This window comes from Cherax quadricarinatus, chromosome 97 (genome assembly GCF_038502225.1).
Source record: "Cherax quadricarinatus isolate ZL_2023a chromosome 97, ASM3850222v1, whole genome shotgun sequence".
NCBI lineage: Eukaryota > Metazoa > Arthropoda > Malacostraca > Decapoda > Parastacidae > Cherax > Cherax quadricarinatus.
The window spans coordinates 9,697,587-9,710,059 of NC_091388.1; positions in this window are offsets into that span (position 1 = coordinate 9,697,587).

Below are 12,473 nucleotides of genomic sequence, written 5' to 3' on the forward strand. Positions count from 1 at the left end.
TACTGTATTGTATATTTCAATGACTGAGTGATTTTTCTGACACGTCTCAATTTTTAGCTGAAATATGCATATAAATCGTTATCAAGACAGAGACACTTATGCAGCATATGGGAATCTTTATTGAGGAAACGTTTCGCCACACAGTGGCTTCATTAGTCCAATACAAAGTAGAAAGGTGTAAGGAGAGGAGGAGTTTGAGGTAATCAGTCCCTCAGCCTGGAGTCGATGTGTTCAGTCCATCAATCTTGTAGAATGTACAGCATAGGGTCGTAGACGTGGCTTATATACTGTAGTGAGGTGAGGTGAAGCAGGAGGCGGCGGCGTCACAGTGGTACCATCCACTAGTCGAAGTAGATCTTCGTCCAAAGGTTGAACAAGTGTTGAAGAATTCTTTGTAACAAGATCCCATGATGCTGCAGTGTCTGACAGTTGTGATGAATGGTTTGAAAAACCGACAAGTTGAAGATTGAGACACTTATGCAGCATATGGGAATCGTTATTCAGGAAACGTTTCGCCACACAGTGGCTTCATCAGTCCAATACAAAGAGGAAGGCGTAAGGAGAGGAGGAGTATGAGGTAATCAGTCCCTCAGCCTGGAGTCGATGTGTTCAGTCCATCAATCTTGTAGAATGTACAGCACAGGGTCGTAGATGTGGCTTATATACTGTAGTGAGGTGAGGTGAAGCAGGAGGCGGCGGCGTCACAGTGGTACCATCCACTAGTCGAAGTAGATCTTCGTCCAAAGGCTCCTTGATGTTGGTGAGGGGCTCTTGATTTAGGGAATTGGATCTGTGCTCCAGTTCCCCGAATTAAGCCTGAATGCCTTCCACATCCTTCCCCCAGGCGCTGTATAATCCTCCGGGTTTAGCGCTTTCCCCTTGATTATAATAATAATTCGTCCAAAGGCTGGACAAGTGTTGAAGAATTCTTTGTATCAAGATCCCAGGATGAAAGTTAAGACACATGTGCAACATCTGGATATCTTTATTGTAGACCTTTCGCCATCCAGTGGCTTTATCAATACAAATTCTAGGACATAATAAGAAGACAGTAGAACTATATACAAAAGATGAGGTAATCAGTCCCTCGGCCTTGGAGTTAGTGTTCACAGCATCGTGGTGGAGGAGAATCCAGATTCTCCAGATTCTCCTCCACCACGGTGCTGTGAACACTAACTCCAAGGCCGAGGGACTGATTACCTCACCTTTTGTATATAGTTCTACTGTCTTCCTTTTATGTCCAAGAATCTGCATTGATAAAGCATTGATATTGTCGGTATTTTATACCTTTCTTGCACAAGATCCCAGGATGCTGCAGTGTCTGACAGATGTGATGAATGTTTTTTTAAATGGATAAATGGGTTTTTAAACCATTTATCACTCATTATAAAAACAGTTTGTTTCCTACATATGATTTGGATTGTTTTACTCGTGTTACCTGTCCAGCGTGCAGTTTGGTTTATTATGGATGACTTTTGTTAGAGCCACCTGGTCCAGTTGTTACCACACTGGCCTGTTAAGGACTCGCCTACCATGGTTCGATCTACTTACATTCTTCGATGGGTACATTATTGGTTCCATTTTTTTCACGTGTGAGAGCCCCAGTTGAACCTTAAGAAATTTGCTGATTGGAGGCTTATTGCATACCTCGAGATTGCACTTAACCTTTATAATAAGGTCCAAGGTATAGGGCCTTGAAGGAAGAGCTCGCCCTTGACCTTAAGAAATTTGCTGATTGGAGGCTTATTGCATACCTCGAGATTGCACTGAACCTTTATAATAAGGTCCAAGGTATAGGGTCTTGAAGGAAGAGCTCGCCTTTGACCTTAAGAAATTTGTTGATTGGAGGCTTATTGCATACCTCGAGATTGCACTGAACCTTTATAATAAGGTCCAAGGTATAGGGTCTTGAAGGAAGAGCTCGCCCTTGAGGGCACGAGAGTGGAGACACAGGAGCATAAAGAGATGATACTGTGTATACCTTTGATGGGTTTCCAGAGTTTTCTTCTCTCAGCAGCCTGGCTCCGGGCCAGGCTTGTCTGGTCAAGCATGTTGTTCCTGCTGTTTGCCTTAGTACAAGGTTGCTGGTGGTGGTCTTGGACCAGGCTTGTCTGGTGCTTGCTTGGACAACTAGGTTGTTGCTGCTGGTGACCCTGGTACCAGGTTGTTGCTGCTGGTGACCCTGGTACCAGGTTGTTGCTGCTGGTGACCCTGGTACCAGGTTGTTGCTGCTGGTGACCCTGGTACCAGGTTGCTGCTGGTGACCCTGGTACCAGGTTGTTGCTGCTGGTGACCCTGGTACCAGGTTGTTGCTGCTGGTGACCCTGGTACCAGGTTGTTGCTGCTGGTGACCCTGGTACCAGGTTGTTGCTGCTGGTGACCCTGGTACCAGGTTGCTGCTGGTGACCCTGGTACCAGGTTGTTGCTGCTGGTGACCCTGGTACCAGGTTGTTGCTGCTGGTGACCCTGGTACCAGGTTGTTGCTGCTGGTGACCCTGGTACCAGGTTGTTGCTGCTGGTGACCCTGGTAACAGGTTGTTGCTGCTGGTGACCCTGGTACCAGGTTGTTGCTGCTGGTGACCCTGGTACCAGGTTGTTGCTGCTGGTGACCCTGGTACCAGGTTGTTGCTGTTGGTGACCCTGGTACCCGGTTGTTGCTGCTGGTGACCCTGGTACCAGGTTGTTGCTGGTGACCCTGGTACCAGGTTGTTGCTGCTGGTGACCCTGGTACCAGGTTGTTGCTGCTGGTGACCCTGGTACCAGGTTGTTGCTGCTGGTGACCCTGGTACCAGGTTGTTGCTGCTGGTGACCCTGGTACCAGGTTGTTGCTGCTGGTGACCCTGGTATCAGGTTGTTGCTGCTGGTGACCCTGGTACCAGGTTGTTGCTGCTGGTGACCCTGGTACCAGGTTGTTGCTGCTGGTGACCCTGGTACCAGGTTGTTGCTGCTGGTGACCCTGGTACCAGGTTGTTGCTGCTGGTGACCCTGGTATCAGGTTGTTGCTGCTGGTGACCCTGGTACCAGGTTGTTGCTGCTGGTGACCCTGGTACCAGGTTGTTGCTGCTGGTGACCCTGGTACCAGGTTGTTGCTGCTGGTGACCCTGGTACCAGGTTGTTGCTGCTGGTGACCCTGGTACCAGGTTGTTGCTGCTGGTGACCCTGGTACCAGGTTGTTGCTGCTGGTGACCCTGGTACCAGGTTGTTGCTGCTGGTGACCCTGGTACCAGGTTGTTGCTGCTGGTGACCCTGGTACCAGGTTGTTGCTGCTGGTGACCCTGGTACCAGGTTGTTGCTGCTGGTGACCCTGGTACCAGGTTGTTGCTGCTGGTGACCCTGGTACCAGGTTGTTGCTGCTGGTGACCCTGGTACCAGGTTGTTGCTGCTGGTGACCCTGGTACCAGGTTGTTGCTGCTGGTGACCCTGGTACCAGGTTGTTGCTGCTGGTGACCCTGGTACCAGGTTGTTGCTGCTGGTGACCCTGGTACCAGGTTGTTGCTGCTGGTGACCCTGGTACCAGGTTGTTGCTGCTGGTGACCCTGGTACCAGGTTGTTGCTGCTGGTGACCCTGGTACCAGGTTGTTGCTGCTGGTGACCCTGGTACCAGGTTGTTGCTGCTGGTGACCCTGGTACCAGGTTGTTGCTACAGGTGATATTGGACCAGGCTTGTCTGGTACTTGCCTGGTCAACCAGGCAGCGAGTGATATATGCCAGACTTACTCCACAACACCAGTGGATTCAGATTGAATACCCAGAACTTACCGATGATAGAAAAAAAACTTTAGGATGTCTTTGAGAGATTAAGCTTATGGTGTGATAGATACCTGGAGTATACCTGGAGAGAGTTTCATGGTGTGATAGATACCTGGAGTATACCTGGAGAGAGTTTCATGGTGTGATAGATACCTGGAGTATACCTGGAGAGAGTTTCATGGTGTGATAGGTGGATACCTGGAGTATACCTGAAGAGTTTCATGGTGTGATAGATGGATACCTGGAGTATACCTGGAGAGTTTCATGGTGTGATAAATGAATACCTGGAGAGTCTCATGGTGTGATAGATGGATACCTGGAGAGTTTCATGGTGTGATAGATGGATACCTGGAGAGTTTCATGGTGTGATAGATGGATACCTGGGGTACCTGGAGAGTCTCATGGTGTGATAGATGGATACCTGGAGTATACCTGGAGAGAGTTTCATGGTGTGATAGATGGATACCTGGAGTATACCTGGAGAGTTTCATGGTGTGATAGATGGATACCTGGAGTATACCTGGAGAGAGTTTCATGGTGTGATAGATGGATACCTGGAGTATACCTGGAGAGTTTCATGGTGTGATAGATGGATACCTGGAGTATACCTGGAGAGTTTCATGGTGTGATAGATGGATACCTGGAGTATACCTGGAGAGAGTTTCATGGTGTGATAGATGGATACCTGGAGTATACCTGGAGAGAGTTTCATGGTGTGATAGATGGATACCTGGAGTATACCTGGAGAGAGTTTCATGGTGTAATAGATGGATACCTGGAGTATACCTGGAGAGTTTCATGGTGTGATAGATGGATACCTGGAGTATACCTGGAGAGTTTCATGGTGTGATAAATGAATACCTGGAGTATACCTGGAGAGTCTCATGGTGTGATAGATGGATACCTGGAGAGTTTCATGGTGTGATAGATGGATACCTGGGGTACCTGGAGAGTCTCATGGTGTGATAGATGGATACCTGGAGTATACCTGGAGAGAGTTTCATGGTGTGATAGATGGATACCTGGAGTATACCTGGAGAGTTTCATGGTGTGATAGATGGATACCTGGAGTATACCTGGAGAGAGTTTCATGGTGTGATAGATGGATACCTGGAGTATACCTGGAGAGTTTCATGGTGTGATAGATGGATACCTGGAGAGTTTCATGGTGTGATAGATGGATACCTGGAGAGTTTCATGGTGTGATAGATGGATACCTGGGGTACCTGGAGAGTCTCATGGTGTGATAGATGGATACCTGGAGTATACCTGGAGAGAGTTTCATGGTGTGATAGATGGATACCTGGAGTATACCTGGAGAGTTTCATGGTGTGATAGATGGATACCTGGAGAGTTTCATGGTGTGATAGATGGATACCTGGAGAGTTTCATGGTGTGATAGATGGATACCTGGAGTATACCTGGAGAGTTTCATGGTGTGATAGATGGATACCTGGAGTATACCTGGAGAGTTTCATGGTGTGATAGATGGATACCTGGAGTATACCTGGAGAGTTTCATGGTGTGATAGATGGATACCTGGAGTATACCTGGAGAGTTTCATGGTGTGATAGATGGATACCTGGAGTATACCTGGAGAGTTTCATGGTGTGATAGATGGATACCTGGAGTATACCTGGAGAGTTTCATGGTGTGATAGATGGATACCTGGAGTATACCTGGAGAGAGTTTCGGGAGTCAACGCCCCCGCGGCCCGGTTTGTGATCAGCCCTCGTGGTGGATCAGTACCTGATCAACCAGGCTGATGTTGACCCCATGCAAACCGACGTACGAACCACAGCCCAGCTGGTCTGTAATTTAATGTAGACAAATGTTAGGTGATGGAAACAGAAGAAACAGGAATTAGATGATTTGAAGAATAATTACAAAATATTGAAATTTATCAGCGAGAGAGAGAGACCTAGGAGCTGGTATTTAAAAAATGTTGTCACTGGAAGCTTATAAAAGCTTATATAAATTAAGCTGGTGGGGGGCTCTGGTGGCCTGGTGGTTAACGCTCTCGCTTCACACGGTGAGGGCCTGGGTTCGATTCCCAGCCAGAGTAGAAACATTGGACGTGTTTCTTTCCACCTGTTGTCTATGTTCCCCATCAGTAAAATGGGTACCTGGGTGTTAGTCGACTGGTGTGGGTCGCATCCTGGGACACTGACCTAAGGAGGCCTGGTCACAGACCGGGCCGCGGGGGCGTTGACCCCCGGAACTCTCTCCAGGTAATCTCCAGGTACACCTGGGGAATTCTAAAATACATTTGTAATGTGTAGACGGACACATGCTAGAAATGCTGCTAATAACACAGCTATAAATTGAAATACTCAATGTTTTTTTGTGGTAAGACAGAGAAAACACATTTTGAAAACGTTCAGAGTAGAGAAAGACTTCCAGAGGTGGTAAATATTGAGGGAAGTGAAGATGGCCACGTTGACTGGAAGAGCTGATGTGAAATAGATAAGTAATAAATGAAGCAGAGAGAAGGAGTCATTATGATAAACTGGTAAAAAAGTGGAAGCGAAGAGATATATAAAAAAAAACTTGTAGCCAGAGTTTTAAAAAATGGTTTAGAAAATGAATTAAAAATTGCTAAATCCACTGGAAATCGAAAAGAAAATTGTGAGGAACAAATTATTGAAGACTACGAACCTAGCTGTGTTCTCCTAGTTATGTAAATTATTTACACGTGTATCCACTCCCAGGGTGACAGATAGAAGGTATGAGGAAATGTTAGAGGCAAACTCAGTACACAGTTTTATGAGTAGGTATGATAGGACCCATGAGGTTAGTATTTAATACGAATTTCGCCATTACAGAAGTTAGTTTGTGAAGTATTGATGTAGACTTGTGTTGCTAAAGTCAGTACCTGATCAGCCAGGCTGTGGTTCGTACGTTTGGATTACTAAGTGTGGCCAGCAGTAACAGCCTGGTTGATCAGACCCTGATCCACCGAGAGACCTGATCAAGGACTGAGCTACGAGGGTGTCGACCCCTCGCTGTGGGGTGTCCATTACCCGAGACTCGACCAGTGTAAACATAACTCGGAGAATACAAACACAGCACAACACAACACAATAATAATAATAATAATAATAATAATTATAATAATAATAATAATCTATATTTCTATAAGTACAAGATGTAACTTATACAGACCATAGCTGACATCAGTGACATACTATATAGAAAACCCCTTGTTATGCAGACCATTTAAGGCAACTTGGGTTAATTTTGTCCTCCAGGATGCTACCCATACCAGTCGACTAACACCCTTAAAGAAACACGCCCAATATTTCCACCCGTACCGGGGATCGAACCACGGACACTCAAGTGTGTGAAAGAGAAATAAAGAGGGAGAGAAAACTATGAATAAAGTAAAGGGATAGGAAGGCAGGAGACAGAGAGAGACAATTTGAGAGAAATAGGACCCCGTAGCACAAATGTAGTTCCCCATTCTCTCTCTTCTCTCTCCCTTCTCTACTTCCATTCACACAATAATTCCCGCTATCGTGTTACAGACTAGAGCAATGTCTACAACGAAGGGAGGAGAGACGGAACAAAAGCAAGGATGAGTAACGTTGAGGAAGAAAGGGAAAAATTGTGGTGTTTGGTAAGGTGAAGTTTGAAAGACTTTCTCTTTAGTACCCCCTTTCCGGTGTGAGGAGGGGTTTTTAATCCAAGGAATTGAACCCTCTGGTGTGAGGAGGGGTTTTTAATCCAAGGAATTGAACCTTCTGGTGTTGCTGGCGCTGCTGTTGCTACTGTTGCTGTTGCTAGTGCTGATGTTGCTAGTGCTGCTGTTGCTGATGCTGCTGTTGCTAGTGCTGATGTTGCTGCTGTTGCTAGTGCTGATGTTGCTAGTGCTGCTGTTGCTGCTGTTGCTGATGTTGCTGCTGTTGCTAGTGCTGCTGTTGCTGATGTTGCTAGTGCTGCTGTTGCTGATGTTGCTAGTGCTGCTGTTGCTGCTGTTGCTGATGTTGCTGCTGTTGCTAGTGCTGCTGTTGCTGATGTTGCTAGTGCTGCTGTTGCTGATGTTGCTAGTGCTGCTGTTGCTGCTGTTGCTGATGTTGCTGCTGTTGCTAGTGCTGCTGTTGCTAGTGCTGCTGTTGCTAGTGCTGCTGTTGCTGCTGTTGCTAGTGCTGCTGTTGCTGATGTTGCTAGTGCTGCTGTTGCTGATGTTGCTAGTGCTGCTGTTGCTGCTGTTGCTGATGTTGCTGCTGTTGCTAGTGCTGCTGTTGCTAGTGCTGCTGTTGCTAGTGCTGCTGTTGCTGATGTTGCTAGTGCTGCTGTTGCTAGTGCTGCTGTTGCTGCTGTTGCTAGTGCTGCTGTTGCTAGTGCTGCTGTTGCTAGTGCTCCTGTTGCTGATGTTGCTAGTGCTGCTGTTGCTGTTGCTAGTGCTGCTGTTGCTAGTGCTGTTGCTGCTGTTGCTGGTGTTGCTAGTGCTGCTGTTGCTGCTGTTGCTAGTGCTGCTGTTGCTGTTGCTAGTGCTGCTGTTGCTGATGTTGCTAGTGCTGCTGTTGCTGATGCTAGTGCTGCTGTTGCTGTTGCTGCTGTTGCTAGTGCTGATGTTGCTGATGATGTTGCTGTTGCTGCTGTTGCTGCTGTTGCTGATGTTGCTAGTGCTGCTGTTGCTGATTTTGCTAGTGCTGCTGTTGCTGTTGTTGCTAGTGCTGCTGTTGCCAGTCCTGCTGTTGCTGATGTTGCTAGTGCTGCTGTTGCTGTTGCTAGTGCTGCTGTTGCTAGTGCTGCTGTTGCTGCTGTCGCTGATGTTGCTAGTGCTGCTGTTGCTGCTGTTGCTAGTGCTGCTGTTGCTGATGTTGCTAGTGCTGCTGTTGCTGCTGTTGCTAGTGCTGCTGTTGCTAGTGCTGCTGTTGCTGGTGTTGCTAGTGCTGCTGTTGCTGGTGTTGCTAGTGCTGCTGTTGCTAGTGCTGCTGTTGTTGCTAGTGCTGCTGTTGCTAGTGCTGCTGTTGCTAGTGCTGGTGTTGCTAGTGCTGCTGTTGCTAGTGCTGCTGTTGCTAGTGCTGTTGTTGCTGATGTTGCTAGTGCTGCTGTTGCTGATGTTGCTAGTGCTGCTGTTGCTAGTGCTGCTGTTGCTAGTGCTGCTGTTGCTAGTGCTGCTGTTGCTAGTGCTGCTGCTGCTGTTGCTAGTGCTGCTGTTGCTGCTGTTGCTAGTGCTGCTGCCAGTGCTGCTGTTGCTAGTGCTGGTGTTGCTGTTGCTGATGCTAGTGCTGCTGTTGCTAGTGCTACTGTTGCTAGTGCTGCTGTTGCTGCTGTTGCTAGTGCTGCTGTTGCTAGTGCTGCTGTTGCTAGTGCTGCTGTTGCTGATGTTGCTAGTGCTGCTGTTGCTAGTGCTGCTGTTGCTGATGCTAGTGCTGCTGTTGCTGCTGTTGCTAGTGCTGATGTTGCTGATGATGTTGCTGTTGCTGCTGTTGCTGATGTTGCTAGTGCTGCTGTTGTTGTTGTTGCTAGTGCTGCTGTTGCCAGTCCTGCTGTTTCTGATGTTGCTAGTGCTGCTGTTGCTGTTGCTAGTGCTGCTGTTGCTAGTGCTGCTGTTGCTGCTGTCGCTGATGTTGCTAGTGCTGCTGTTGCTGCTGTTGCTAGTGCTGCTGTTGCTGATGTTGCTAGTGCTGCTGTTGCTGCTGTTGCTAGTGCTGCTGTTGCTAGTGCTGCTGTTGCTAGTGCTGCTGTTGCTGGTGTTGCTAGTGCTGGTGTTGCTAGTGCTGGTGTTGCTAGTGCTGGTGTTGCTAGTGCTGCTGTTGTTGCTAGTGCTGTTGTTGCTAGTGCTGTTGTTGCTGATGTTGCAAGTGCTGCTGTTGCTAGTGCTGCTGTTGCTAGTGCTGGTGTTGCTAGTGCTGCTGTTGCTAGTGCTGCTGTTGTTGCTAGTGCTGTTGTTGCTGATGTTGCTAGTGCTGCTGTTGCTGATGTTGCTAGTGCTGCTGTTGCTAGTGCTGCTGTTGCTAGTGCTGCTGTTGCTAGTGCTGCTGCTGCTGTTGCTAGTGCTGCTGTTGATGTTGCTAGTGCTGCTGTTGCTGCTGTTGCTAGTGCTGCTGCCAGTGCTGCTGTTGCTAGTGCTGGTGTTGCTGTTGCTGATGCTAGTGCTGCTGTTGCTAGTGCTACTGTTGCTAGTGCTGCTGTTGCTGATGTTAGTGCTGCTGTTGCTAGTGCTGCTCTTGCTGATGTTGCTAGTGCTGCTGTTGCTGCTGTTGCTAGTGCTGCTGTTGCTGCTGTTGCTAGTGCTGCTTTTGCTGCTGTTGCTAGTGCTGCTGTTGCTGCTGTTGCTAGTGCTGCTGTTGCTGGTGTTGCTAGTGCTACTGTTGCTGCTGTTGCTAGTGCTGCTGTTGCTGCTGTTGCTAGTGCTGCTGTTGCTAGTGCTGCTGTTGCTGGTGTTGCTGTTGGTGATGTTGCTAGTGCTGCTGTTGCTAGTGCTACTGTTGCTGTTTCTAGTGCTGCTGTTGCTAGTGCTGCTGTTGCTAGTGCTGCTGTTGCTGATGTTGCTAGTGCTGTTGTTGCTAGTGCTGCTGTTGCTGGTGTTGCTAATGCTGCTGTTGCTGGTGTTGCTGCTGTTGCTGGTGCTGCTGTTGCTGGTGTTGCTTGTGCTGCTGGTGCTGATGTTCCTGGTGTTGCTAGTGCTGGTGTTGCTAGTGCTGCTGTTGCTAGTGCTGCTGTTGTTGCTAGTGCTATTGTTGCTAGTGCTGCTGTTGCTAGTGCTGCTGTTGTTGCTAGTGCTGTTGTTGCTGATGTTGCTAGTGCTGCTGTTGCTGATGTTGCTAGTGCTGCTGTTGCTAGTGCTGCTGTTGCTGATGTTGCTAGTGCTGCTGTTGCTAGTGCTGCTGTTGCTAGTGCTGCTGTTGCTAGTGCTGCTGTTGCTAGTGCTGCTGCTGCTGTTGCTAGTGCTGCTGTTGATGTTGCTAGTGCTGCTGTTGCTGCTGTTGCTAGTGCTGCTGCCAGTGCTGCTGTTGCTAGTGCTGGTGTTGCTGTTGCTGATGCTAGTGCTGCTGTTGCTAGTGCTACTGTTGCTAGTGCTGCTGTTGCTGCTGTTGCTAGTGCTGCTGTTGCTAGTGCTGCTGTTGCTAGTGCTGCTGTTGCTGATGTTGCTAGTGCTGCTGTTGCTAGTGCTGCTGTTGCTGATGCTAGTGCTGCTGTTGCTAGTGCTGATGTTGCTGATGATGTTGCTGTTGCTGCTGTTGCTGATGTTGCTAGTGCTGCTGTTGTTGTTGTTGCTAGTGCTGCTGTTGCCAGTCCTGCTGTTGCTGATGTTGCTAGTGCTGCTGTTGCTGTTGCTAGTGCTGCTGTTGCTAGTGCTGCTGTTGCTGCTGTCGCTGATGTTGCTAGTGCTGCTGTTGCTGCTGTTGCTAGTGCTGCTGTTGCTGATGTTGCTAGTGCTGCTGTTGCTGCTGTTGCTAGTGCTGCTGTTGCTAGTGCTGCTGTTGCTAGTGCTGCTGTTGCTGGTGTTGCTAGTGCTGGTGTTGCTAGTGCTGGTGTTGCTAGTGCTGGTGTTGCTAGTGCTGCTGTTGTTGCTAGTGCTGTTGTTGCTAGTGCTGTTGTTGCTGATGTTGCAAGTGCTGCTGTTGCTAGTGCTGCTGTTGCTAGTGCTGGTGTTGCTAGTGCTGCTGTTGCTAGTGCTGCTGTTGTTGCTAGTGCTGTTGTTGCTGATGTTGCTAGTGCTGCTGTTGCTGATGTTGCTAGTGCTGCTGTTGCTAGTGCTGCTGTTGCTAGTGCTGCTGTTGCTAGTGCTGCTGTTGCTAGTGCTGCTGCTGCTGTTGCTAGTGCTGCTGTTGATGTTGCTAGTGCTGCTGTTGCTGCTGTTGCTAGTGCTGCTGCCAGTGCTGCTGTTGCTAGTGCTGGTGTTGCTGTTGCTGATGCTAGTGCTGCTGTTGCTAGTGCTACTGTTGCTAGTGCTGCTGTTGCTGATGTTAGTGCTGCTGTTGCTAGTGCTGCTCTTGCTGATGTTGCTAGTGCTGCTGTTGCTGCTGTTGCTAGTGCTGCTGTTGCTGCTGTTGCTAGTGCTGCTTTTGCTGCTGTTGCTAGTGCTGCTGTTGCTGCTGTTGCTAGTGCTGCTGTTGCTGGTGTTGCTAGTGCTACTGTTGCTGCTGTTGCTAGTGCTGCTGTTGCTGCTGTTGCTAGTGCTGCTGTTGCTAGTGCTGCTGTTGCTGGTGTTGCTGTTGGTGATGTTGCTAGTGCTGCTGTTGCTAGTGCTACTGTTGCTGTTTCTAGTGCTGCTGTTGCTAGTGCTGCTGTTGCTAGTGCTGCTGTTGCTGATGTTGCTAGTGCTGCTGTTGCTAGTGCTGCTGTTGCTGGTGTTGCTAATGCTGCTGTTGTTGGTGCTGTTGTTGCTGTTGCTGGCACTGCTGTTGCTGGTGCTGCTGTTTCTAGTGTTGCTAGTGCTGCTGTTGCTAGTGCTGCTGTTTCTGTTGCTAGTGCTGCTGGTGCTGCTGTTGCTGGGGCTGCTGTTGCTAGTGCTGCTGTTGCTAGTGCTGCTGTTGCTGCTGCTGCTACTGCTGCCTCTTCACGATGACTGCACCAGTCACAATTCTCTCGCTAATGGATGGAATATAAACAAGTCTGATTGACCTCACTCCCAGATCTTGGCCAGAGTGAAAAACGTGACCTGTGTTTTTCTCCTCTTTGTCTCGTGGCATGTTACAAAAATCTAAAAATGGATCGGATGAGACACAATGAAAATTGCCTAATATTGTAGAGGAATGATATACAAT